Below are 9,822 nucleotides of genomic sequence, written 5' to 3'. Positions count from 1 at the left end.
AAATGGGTGAGCCCCATTCATGTAGTGTGCCCAAGCAAGCTGGAGTAACGGTCGTGCAGAACAAGGAAGGCGAGTTGGTCCCAACTCGAGTACAGTCTGGATGGAGAGTCTGCATCGACTACCGCAAGCTGAACACCGCCACCAAGAATGATCACTTTCCTCTTCCGTTCATTGATCAAATGGTGGAGCGGTTGGCCGGGCACGAGTATTACTGTTTTTTGGATGGTTATTCTGGATATAACCAGGTCCCTGTGGACCCTGAAGGCCAAGAGAAGACGACCTTCACTTGTCCGTTCGGGACGTTCGCCTACCGACGCATGCCCTTTGACTTATGCAATGCACCCGCTACTTTTCAGCGGTGCATGATCAGCATCTTTTCTGATATGGTGGAGTGTTTCCTGGAGGTATTTATGGATGACTTCTCGGTTTTTGGGTCATCTTTTGAGGAGTGTTTGCACCACCTCACGTTAGTCTTGGAGAGGTGTAAAGAGAAGAACCTGGTACTCAATTGGGAGAAGTGCCACTTTATGGTACAGCAAGGAATTGTGCTCGGGCACGTCATCTCTCGTCGGGGGATTGAAGTAGACAAGGCAAAGGTAGATCTGATATCCAACCTTCCGCCCCCACGGACAGTGAAAGAGTTTCGCTCTTTTCTGGGCCATGCAAGATTTTATCGGCGATTCATCCAGGACTTCAGCAAGATCGCCCGACCCTTGTGCAAACTGTTGGTGAAGGAGGCCCCTTTCATTTTTGACGAGGACTGCAAGAAGGCATTTGGGGCCTTAAAGGCAATTCTGACGTCCACACCCATCATTCGGCCCCCGAGCTGGGGTACACCTTTCGAGATCATGTGTGACGCGTCAGATTACGCCATTGGAGCTGTGTTGGGGCAGCGCATTGACAAACTTCCCCACGTCATTTATTATGCAAGTCGAACTCTGAACGACGCCCAGCTGAATTATTCGACCACTGAGAAGGAGCTGCTGGCAGTCGTATTTGCTCTGGATAAGTTTCGATCCTACCTACTAGGATCGAAAGTCATCATCTACTCGGATCACGCGGCATTGAAGTATCTTTTCTCCAAAAATGATGCTAAATCTTGCCTCATTACAAGAGTTCGACATTGAGATTCGGGACAAGAAGGGTTCCAAAAACGCGGAGGCTGATCATCTCTCGAGGATTACCGTGGACTTCACAGAAGAAGCCGTCCCCATTTCTGAGACCTTCCCCGATGAGCAGTTGATGCATATTGCTCATGCTCACTCACCATGGTTTGCTGACATAGTGAACTATCTTGTCACCGGTCAAATGCCTTTGCATTGGGGGCGGCAAGATAAGTCCAAATTCATGTCCGTGGTGAAGAATTTTTTCTGGGACGACCCTTACTTGTTCAAGTATTGTCCCGATCAGATCATTAGGAGATGCATTCCCGAGCCTGACCAATCTAGTGTCATCTCCTTCTGTCATGATCATGCCTGTGGAGGCCACTTCAGTGCAAAGAAGACCGCTGCAAAGATTTTGCAGTGTGGTTTTTACTGGCATACCATCTTTCAAGACGCTCACACTTATTGTGTTTCATGCGAGCGCTGTCAGAAGCTATGGAGTATTTCACGCTGAAATATGATGCCCCTCAACCCCATCCTTATTGTCGAGGTCTTTGATGTTTGGGACATCGATTTTAGGGGACCTTTCCCACTCTCCTTCGGCTATCTGTACATTCTGGTTGCAGTGGACTACGTGTCCAAATGGGGTGGAGGCGATTGCCTGCAAGACCAATGACCACAGAGTTGTGGTTCAGTTTTTAAAAGACATTATATTTGCTCGTTTTGGTACTCCTCGAGCAATTATTAGTGATGGTGGAAAACATTTCTGCAACCGGGTCTTCGAGCAGCTGATGAAGAAATATTGCATCACGCACAAGGTTGCCACTCCCTATCACCCTTAGACGAGTGGACAAGTGGAGGTTTCAAACAGAGAGATCAAGAGGATTTTAGAGAAGACGGTGAACCCGTCAAGGAAATATTGGTCTCTTCGGTTGAACGATGCATTATGGGCGTACCAGACAGCTTTCAAGACGCCGATTGGCATGTCACCTTACCGTATCGTGTACGGGAAAGCATGCCACATGCCTGTGGAGTTGGAGCACAGAGCCTACTGGGCCATTAAGTAGCTGAATTTTGATCTCACTAAGGCTGGCTCACAGAGGAAGCTCCAACTCAATGAATTGGAAGAGCTGAGGAACGATGCTTATGATCGTGCTAGGATGTACAAAGCACAGATGAAGAAGGTTCACGACCAGAACATATTGAGGCGATTCTTTGAGCTCGGTCAGAAAGTCCTTATTTACAATTCACGTCTGCATCTATTTTCAGGGAAGCTCCGATCTCGATGAACAGGCCCTTTCATAGTTCGATCAATGTTTTCTTATGGAGCTATTGAGATTGAGGATCCAAAAAATGGCAGCACGTTCAAGATGAACGGGCAACGACTGAAGCCATTTTTAGAGTTACAGAGCTCGGAGGTTGAGACGACCCTTTTAGAGGATCCGAGTTACTCGGAGTGATTGTCGTCAGGATGGAAAGTCTGGCTGAAGACTAAAAACTTAGCGCTTGTGGGAGGCAACCCTCATCATTTTTCCTTATCATTTGATTTTATTTCTTGTGTTTTAGTTGTGATTTTCAGGACAGTGTCTGCCGTTCAAGTTTGGAGAGCGCTTCTCTTGCAGTGTGCCCAACTTGCATCACCATTTCGGTATTGTATTTCTAGCCACATTAGGGACAATGTGTTATTCTAGTTTGGGGGTGGGGTAGACATTTCTGTCTGTTTTCATTTTATGTTTGCTTTGTTAATACTTGTTAATATATATACCTTATCGTTAGTTAAGCATGGTTACATCTTACTATGGTTTGCATCTCATTGGTTTGTTTAACATTTTGAATTTTCCATATCATTAAAATCTAAGATCTTTTGACTCATCTTTGGATTAGAGAGACTTGACATGTTTAAATTGTTTATCACAAGCACATTAGCATTGTTTCTGTGGGGTATGAGATTTGAATTAAAAATAATGTATCTTGAGATTTGTAGGATGACTTGTTAATGAAACCTTGGCTTATTGTTATATATATATATAAAAAAAAATAATAATAAAAAATAAAAATTCTGCTTAGAATAATATCACCAATTTGACTTCTCATTGAGTAACCGGACCCCTTGCCTCATTAAGCATTGGTTGTTTGCGTAAAAAGATGAGAATTTCAGCTTGGATGATTGTTTGGCTAGTTTGACTTCGTAACCTTTTTGACTTGAGTAATTAAGCCCTTAGGGATGTTTTTACATCTAGTGCCCTAAAACCATCTGGTTTGGGAGTCACTGGCCCAACACTCGTTACATGGGTCAATTAGAAAGCTTAATGGAGTCAAGCATTGCACAGCCGACACAAAAATAATAAATAAATAATAATAAACGTAAGATAAGCCTTGGTTATTTGATGGAAGTCCTGCGAATTTTTGGATATATGTGCTTTGAGGAAAATCGAAACCCCATGACTCTATGTTATTCACACCTTACACTTTTGAACATGTGTTGTCTCAATTTTCCATCTATGAGTTGATCGATTTTTGATAACATGATAATATGATATTCATTTTGTTAAATATACTCATGATGTGTGAACCATGTGTTTGAATGATGATTTTTGCTCAATTGATAATTCAGTACTTCAATGTTTGTGGGTATCATTTCTGGCAAACCCTCACGAGACTTCACTCATCCACTAATGAGTCCTAAGGGTTTAAAAGGCTTGTTGCATATGCTAAATGCAATCGTTTCTCCCACGAAAGAGGACTTATGTTTCATGCTTTGATTTTGTTTTCCATTTTGTTTTTGCTAAGGGACTAGCAAAATGTAAGTTTTGGGGTATTTGATGAGTGCCAAATATTGTGTATTTGGACCCCTTGATTTACATAAGTTAGACCTTTAGCCTTGTTATTTTCTGATGCTTTGGTTAGTTTTTGTGTTTTTTTGTTTTGTAGGTTAATAAGTGAGGAATGGCAAAATTCATGTGGAATTGCTTGGAAAATTCGGAAGTTCTGAAGAACTCGATCGATTGAACTTAAAAGTCGATCGATCGTTTGCAGTCCTTGAGGTTCGACACCCTCTCTATAGCCTTATCCTACAAGGATTCGTCCTATTGCGAGTGGTTATTTATTATTGTTATATTTTGGTAAACAAAAGACCACATCAATTTTTGGCGCCGTTGCTGGGGACTGTAAACGGTTATGTTATTAAGTTTTAAAGATTAAATCTAGCTTCATTTTTTTCTATTTCTTTTTATTTTTACTTTTGATTTTCGTTTCTAATTTTGCTTTTAGTTTTTCTTTTCCTTTTCCCTCTCAGTTTTCCTCGCTGACCGCCATCATCATCTGCAGCAGCTAAATTCCAGCATTCCTATGGGCCGTTTGTGAGCTTTTATCCTGTTTTTATCTTTATTTTGTTTTGTTGTATGCTGGGTCGTCGTTCTTTATCATTGCCTTTAATTTCTTGCGACCCCAACATTGAATGCACTCTTAGACAACTTAGATCCGAAAGGAACTCTAATTTGCTAGGAGAACGCACCACTCACCTATGGCTTTGAGAGATCATTATCTCCCTACCACATACACTTCTCCCACATGTCTCAGGCTGCCAGATGTGACGGCAGCCCACTATGAGATTAAGCCTAGTACTATACAGAGTTTACCATCTTTTCTAGGACTTAGTACTGAAAATCCTTACGACTTCCTCGGTGAATTCCTAGCAATTTGTTCTACCATTAAATTGAGCGGGTTCACCGAGGACGCTCTAAGGATGCGTCTCTTTCCCTTCTCCCTCAAGGAAAGAGCCAAACATTGGTTTCATTCCTTAGCACCAAACTCCATTACTTCTTGGGCTCAATTGCAACAAGAATTTCTGAAGAAGTATTTTCCCATAGGCAAGACCAATGATATTAGGAGAGCTATCACTAGTATCTCCTAAAATGAGGGAGAACAACTGTATGAGACCTGGGAAAGACTCAAGGACCTGCTTAGATCATGCCCACACCACGCTGTCCCGAAGTGGTAGCTAGTGCAAAGCTTCTATGAAGGCTTAACTGAGCCTAATAGACAAATGGTAGATGCATCTTGTGGGGAAACATTTTATGATGAAAAGTGAGGATGAAGCATGGACATTATTTGAAAACTTGAGTAATAATTCCATTCAGCATGCATCCACTAAACGTAGAGTGCCTGCACCTAAAGCACCAAAGATCGAAGGTTTTTTTTGAAATAGGACATTCTTCAGATGTAGCTACCCAAGTAGTTGATGCTATCACTAGGAAATTAGATCAAATGATGGTTGCTGGTTTTGCTCCTAATTCTACTCACATGCACACACAGCACACACCATGCTCATTTTGTTCTAACCCTATGCATCATACAAATGATTGTCCAACTGCTGGAAAGTTTTCTGATGATTCAACTGAGCAGGTCAATGCAGCTTTTTCACATCCGGGTAATGATCCATACTCCAATACTTATAACCCAGGGTGGAGAAATCATCCCAATTTCTCATGTAAGGCTCAAGCTTCAAGTAACTCAGTCCTAGGGGTGCATAATCAAGCTCAATCTAACAGGCAGCCCTACCAATCTTCTTCCACATACCGCCCTTCACAACAGCAATCTCAGGCCACACCATCTTCTCAGTCAGATTCTGGCATTCAGGCTCAGATGTTGAAACTTCTAGGCGAGATCATTCAGAAGGTGGACTCTCACTCTCAAACCATCGCCAAGTTAGAGGCTCAAATGGGACAGATGGCTAATACCCTCAACAAGAGAGAAGAAGGGACACTTCCAAGTCAGCCGGTGGCCAACCCGAAAGGACACTACATGGTAGAAGGCAATACTTCACATCACTTGATAGCAATACCCCTGCAGTCCTTGAGGTTCGACACCCTCTCTATAGCCTTATCCTACAAGGATTCGTCCTATTGCGAGTGGTTATTTATTATTGTTATATTTTGGTAAACAAAAGACCACATCAGGAACCCTAGAGGGGGTTAGAGGAGTCATTTTACATGGGTTTCTAGCCCTAATTTCCTTCTATAAAAGCCATAGCCATACGTCCTTGTTGAGGGAGTTCAGAGAACAGTAGCTAGGTTCAATTTCGTGCATTTTGTAGTGTATTCCAGTAGCTTTTGTTCTTAGACACTTTCTTTTTGTAAAGCTTTCTTTTTATTTCCATTGTTGTTCTTCGTTTTCTTGTGGTGTTCTTAGTCATGGAAGGCTAGTAACCTCAACTAAGGTTGAGGATGAAACCTTTCCATTGATGACACTCACACTCTTGTTATAATACTTGCACATTTGATGATATATCATATTTGTTATTCAAGTTCCATTCATTTAAATGCTTTATCTTTTGCAATGAATGTGGTTGTTGGTAGATATAGGACATTTAATGTGTTTCAACCGATGGATACATTGTTTTATCGGTTTGAATGATGATATCCATTATGATTTGTTCATTGAATGGATACATTGGATGATTTGATTTCAAATGGGTACTCTTTGTGATTTATCTTTGAGTTGGATTCATTTAATGGTTCTAGAATATGTGGTTGAGAAACTTGAATGACATCCTAAGCTTAATGTTCTTTGGGTGTTCAAGTAGAAACCAAGAAGTGTGAGTTGTTGGATTTGGTTTGGTAGATTCCTTAGCCTTAGTTCCTTTTAATTTGCACATTTCATTTTATCTCTTTTGTTTAGTCTCTTACTCTTGAATCATTCCTCAAACCTTTGGAACTAGGTTAAAATGAAGTTGATTAAACAAGACACCAACATTTGACCATTTCCCTGTGGATTCGACCTCGCACTTGCACACACTATATTGCAAACGATTCATGCGCTTGCGAGTACTCATTAAAACACACATCAGCGGAACTGGGGGAAACCCGGCACCGAACGAAAACCCAAAGGCTTTGACCACGTTGGCTGCCCAACTGGTGGACCTTATGAAGATGGGCACTAACGCTAATCAAGATGTGTGACCAAATGGAGAAGAGCTGTGATGACCCTTATTTTTTTTTTTTTTTTGAAAACATACAAAAAACGGATGTTCACAATGGTATGACTACTTGTCGCTCAACCAACATACAGTACATGAAAAATAAAGAGACTTCTAATTAACTCTGTGTGTGTGAATAGTTTGCAACAAAATATTAAATGCAAAATTTAAAGGGGACAAATATTTTGTTGACGAAATGAAAACTCAATTAAGAGAAAAACCACTATGGGGTAGCCAAACCCAAGATATCCACTATTCAGAAGACAAAGCTAGTTACAAAGCAGTAGCGCTCACATACCCTTGATGCAGTGGTTGTACCTTGAATTCTGACGTGTACCCTAACACGAATGCCTTCCAACCAAGTTTCCTATCTGAAGGGGTCTTCAACGAAATCCTTTACCTTAGGGCTCCTCCCTAAGATAAACTTCACAGCTGATCAAATCATACACTGGCAACAACTAGAAAGCTAGCAAATCTTCAATATCTCCTTAAACACTCTCTCTAAGGTATAGAGAAATCAATACAGAATTCTGTAAATATACAGAATTCCTGTAATATTTTGTTATACTTTTCATCTTTTTGCGGAAGATATCTGTCATAGTCATGTAAGTGCATAAACATGGTTTATTTTGTGTTTTGAAATCATCACTATCTAGATAACGTATGTCTTAGAGAAAAAAAAAAAATCAAACTTTTGATTTCTCTCTCTCTTGTCATGCCTATATATATATATATATATATATATATATATCTTTTCTTGATTTTGACTTGAACAACTACTATTCTTTAAAGAACATTTTTTTTAACATAGTAAAACTAATACCTATTTTATGAATATGATAAAAGAGTTTTCATGAAACCCAAAACATACACACTCAAATATTGTTTAACAATTTCCTAATAACAAGAAAACACCTATAATCATGATATAGGTAGAGATCGAAAAGCCTGCATACGCTAGGTTTGATTTTATTTATGATTTGCATTGTAGCCTAGGCTAATGTAGTTAAGTTTTATCCATTCAAGTGTGTGATATTTCATATCAGTCTTTTAGCAGTAGTATCGAGGTAAGAGATTTCTTAACTCGTTCTAAATATAATTTCATTGCATGATATCATTATAAAATCTCTTTATTTCTTCATGAAAAGTTCTAATGCTATGTTATCCTTATGTTTACATTAATAATTGTGCTTACATGAAATAATTTTTATAAGAGAATTTAAATCCCTAGAATTATTTTATATCACTCAATTTGTATCGGTACAACCCTCAACTTTTATGGAAGTTTTAAATGAAAGACAATCTATTTTAAGAAATTATATTTTTGGAAAGTTCTCAATTATTCTATTGAAGGTACGTTTCCAATAATGGAATGTTTTGAATAATGAAAGTTATAATGTTATGAAAACCTTCCCAAAGGTTGTCCGAACAAGTTTCATGTGAAGTAAAGGAAAGAGAAATGATTTTTTATGTCAAGGACACGTGTGTGTAGGAGATTTTGGCCCCAGAGATATTCATAGATGTATGAGTTCGGTATCGTAGCTTGAGATGGAAGTGCAACCGCTGAAAGACATTGAGAAGACAGTAATTCATCAGTTAGTCATGCTAAGTGCACTTCGATTAATTAGCTAACAGGCAAGCCTGCGGCCACAGTCGCTGCCATAGTCACAAGGACTGCGCAACTCTAGTTTACAGGACGTAATAGTGTACATGGGCCCTAAAATGAGTAATTTTATCTTTAAGCAAATATTTGTATGATTTAAGTGTCTGACAAATAATAGATTTATATCTTTTTGAGATTTAAAGAGTAATAATGTCACATGTACAGCTTTGCAAGAAAATAAATTTTAACTCAATCGTTTTATGATTGAGGATTTCCTTATTAAGCATTTTTCGCTCATTCTTACTTTGTTTTTGTTTTTAGGATATGAGGATAGGGACTTAGGCGGTGGGAATTGGAATCTAGGATAGCAATAGGATTATTGCATGGAATTCACCATTATAAGTGCACTAGCATAGAACTTATGTTTTCATTGGGTTTTTATTTATACTGTTGAACATAAATGTTATTTAAGATAATCGTTTCGCAATTATTGAGGTTTTGAATTAAAATTATTTTCTTTTACTTTAATAATTCAGTACCTTAGTTAAATTCTCTAGCAGACCTTATGATTCTTTGCGTCTTTGAATAAGTATGTTGGAGAAATAATTAACTCCAAAGACACGTGGGCCTAAGGTAGTATCGGGAGTCGAGCTCATCGGGTCGGCTCGGCCAGATTAGACCTAAGTACAAGACCATTCGTTATCTCCAAAAAGACGGATATTTTGAGTATATCAAGATAAGACTTTTATCCCATCAAATACGGGATAAGGTACCTAATAGTATGACGTCAGACAAAGATGTAATGTCCAGATGTAATGTCCTACCCAGCTTGGACTCTACTACCCAATTTGAATTCTATGAAGATAAGATTAAAGACTATGTGATCTAGGACTCAGACTTCTAATCAGATTATGCTCCAAGTATTCTAGTAGTTCTATAACTGTGAACTGCGAATTGTGAGCCTATAAATAAGACCACTACGCCAGGTATTTTTAACATGCAGATTTTCTAAGCTCTGAAATTATTGATACTTTTTCAGAAAATAAATAGTTTGAACTGACTTAGGCATTGGAGTGGGAGTATGGTTGGCACTCCCACGAGCTGACGAGCCGTTTATTATTTTGCAGATTACGAGGAGA

At 39.2% G+C, this 9,822-nt stretch overlaps 1 pseudogene; it reads left to right on the top strand.

Annotated features, from left to right (window-relative positions):
- Positions 1-305: 305 nt before the first annotated feature.
- Positions 306-5,016, top strand: LOC133856719 (uncharacterized; annotated as a pseudogene).
- Positions 5,017-9,822: the final 4,806 nt, after the last annotated feature.

This window comes from Alnus glutinosa, chromosome 14, assembly GCF_958979055.1.
Source record: "Alnus glutinosa chromosome 14, dhAlnGlut1.1, whole genome shotgun sequence".
In the NCBI taxonomy this organism is placed as follows: Eukaryota; Viridiplantae; Streptophyta; class Magnoliopsida; order Fagales; family Betulaceae; genus Alnus; species Alnus glutinosa.
The sequence above is the reverse complement of the archived record's forward strand: the minus strand, read 5'-3'. Positions and strand labels throughout refer to the sequence as shown.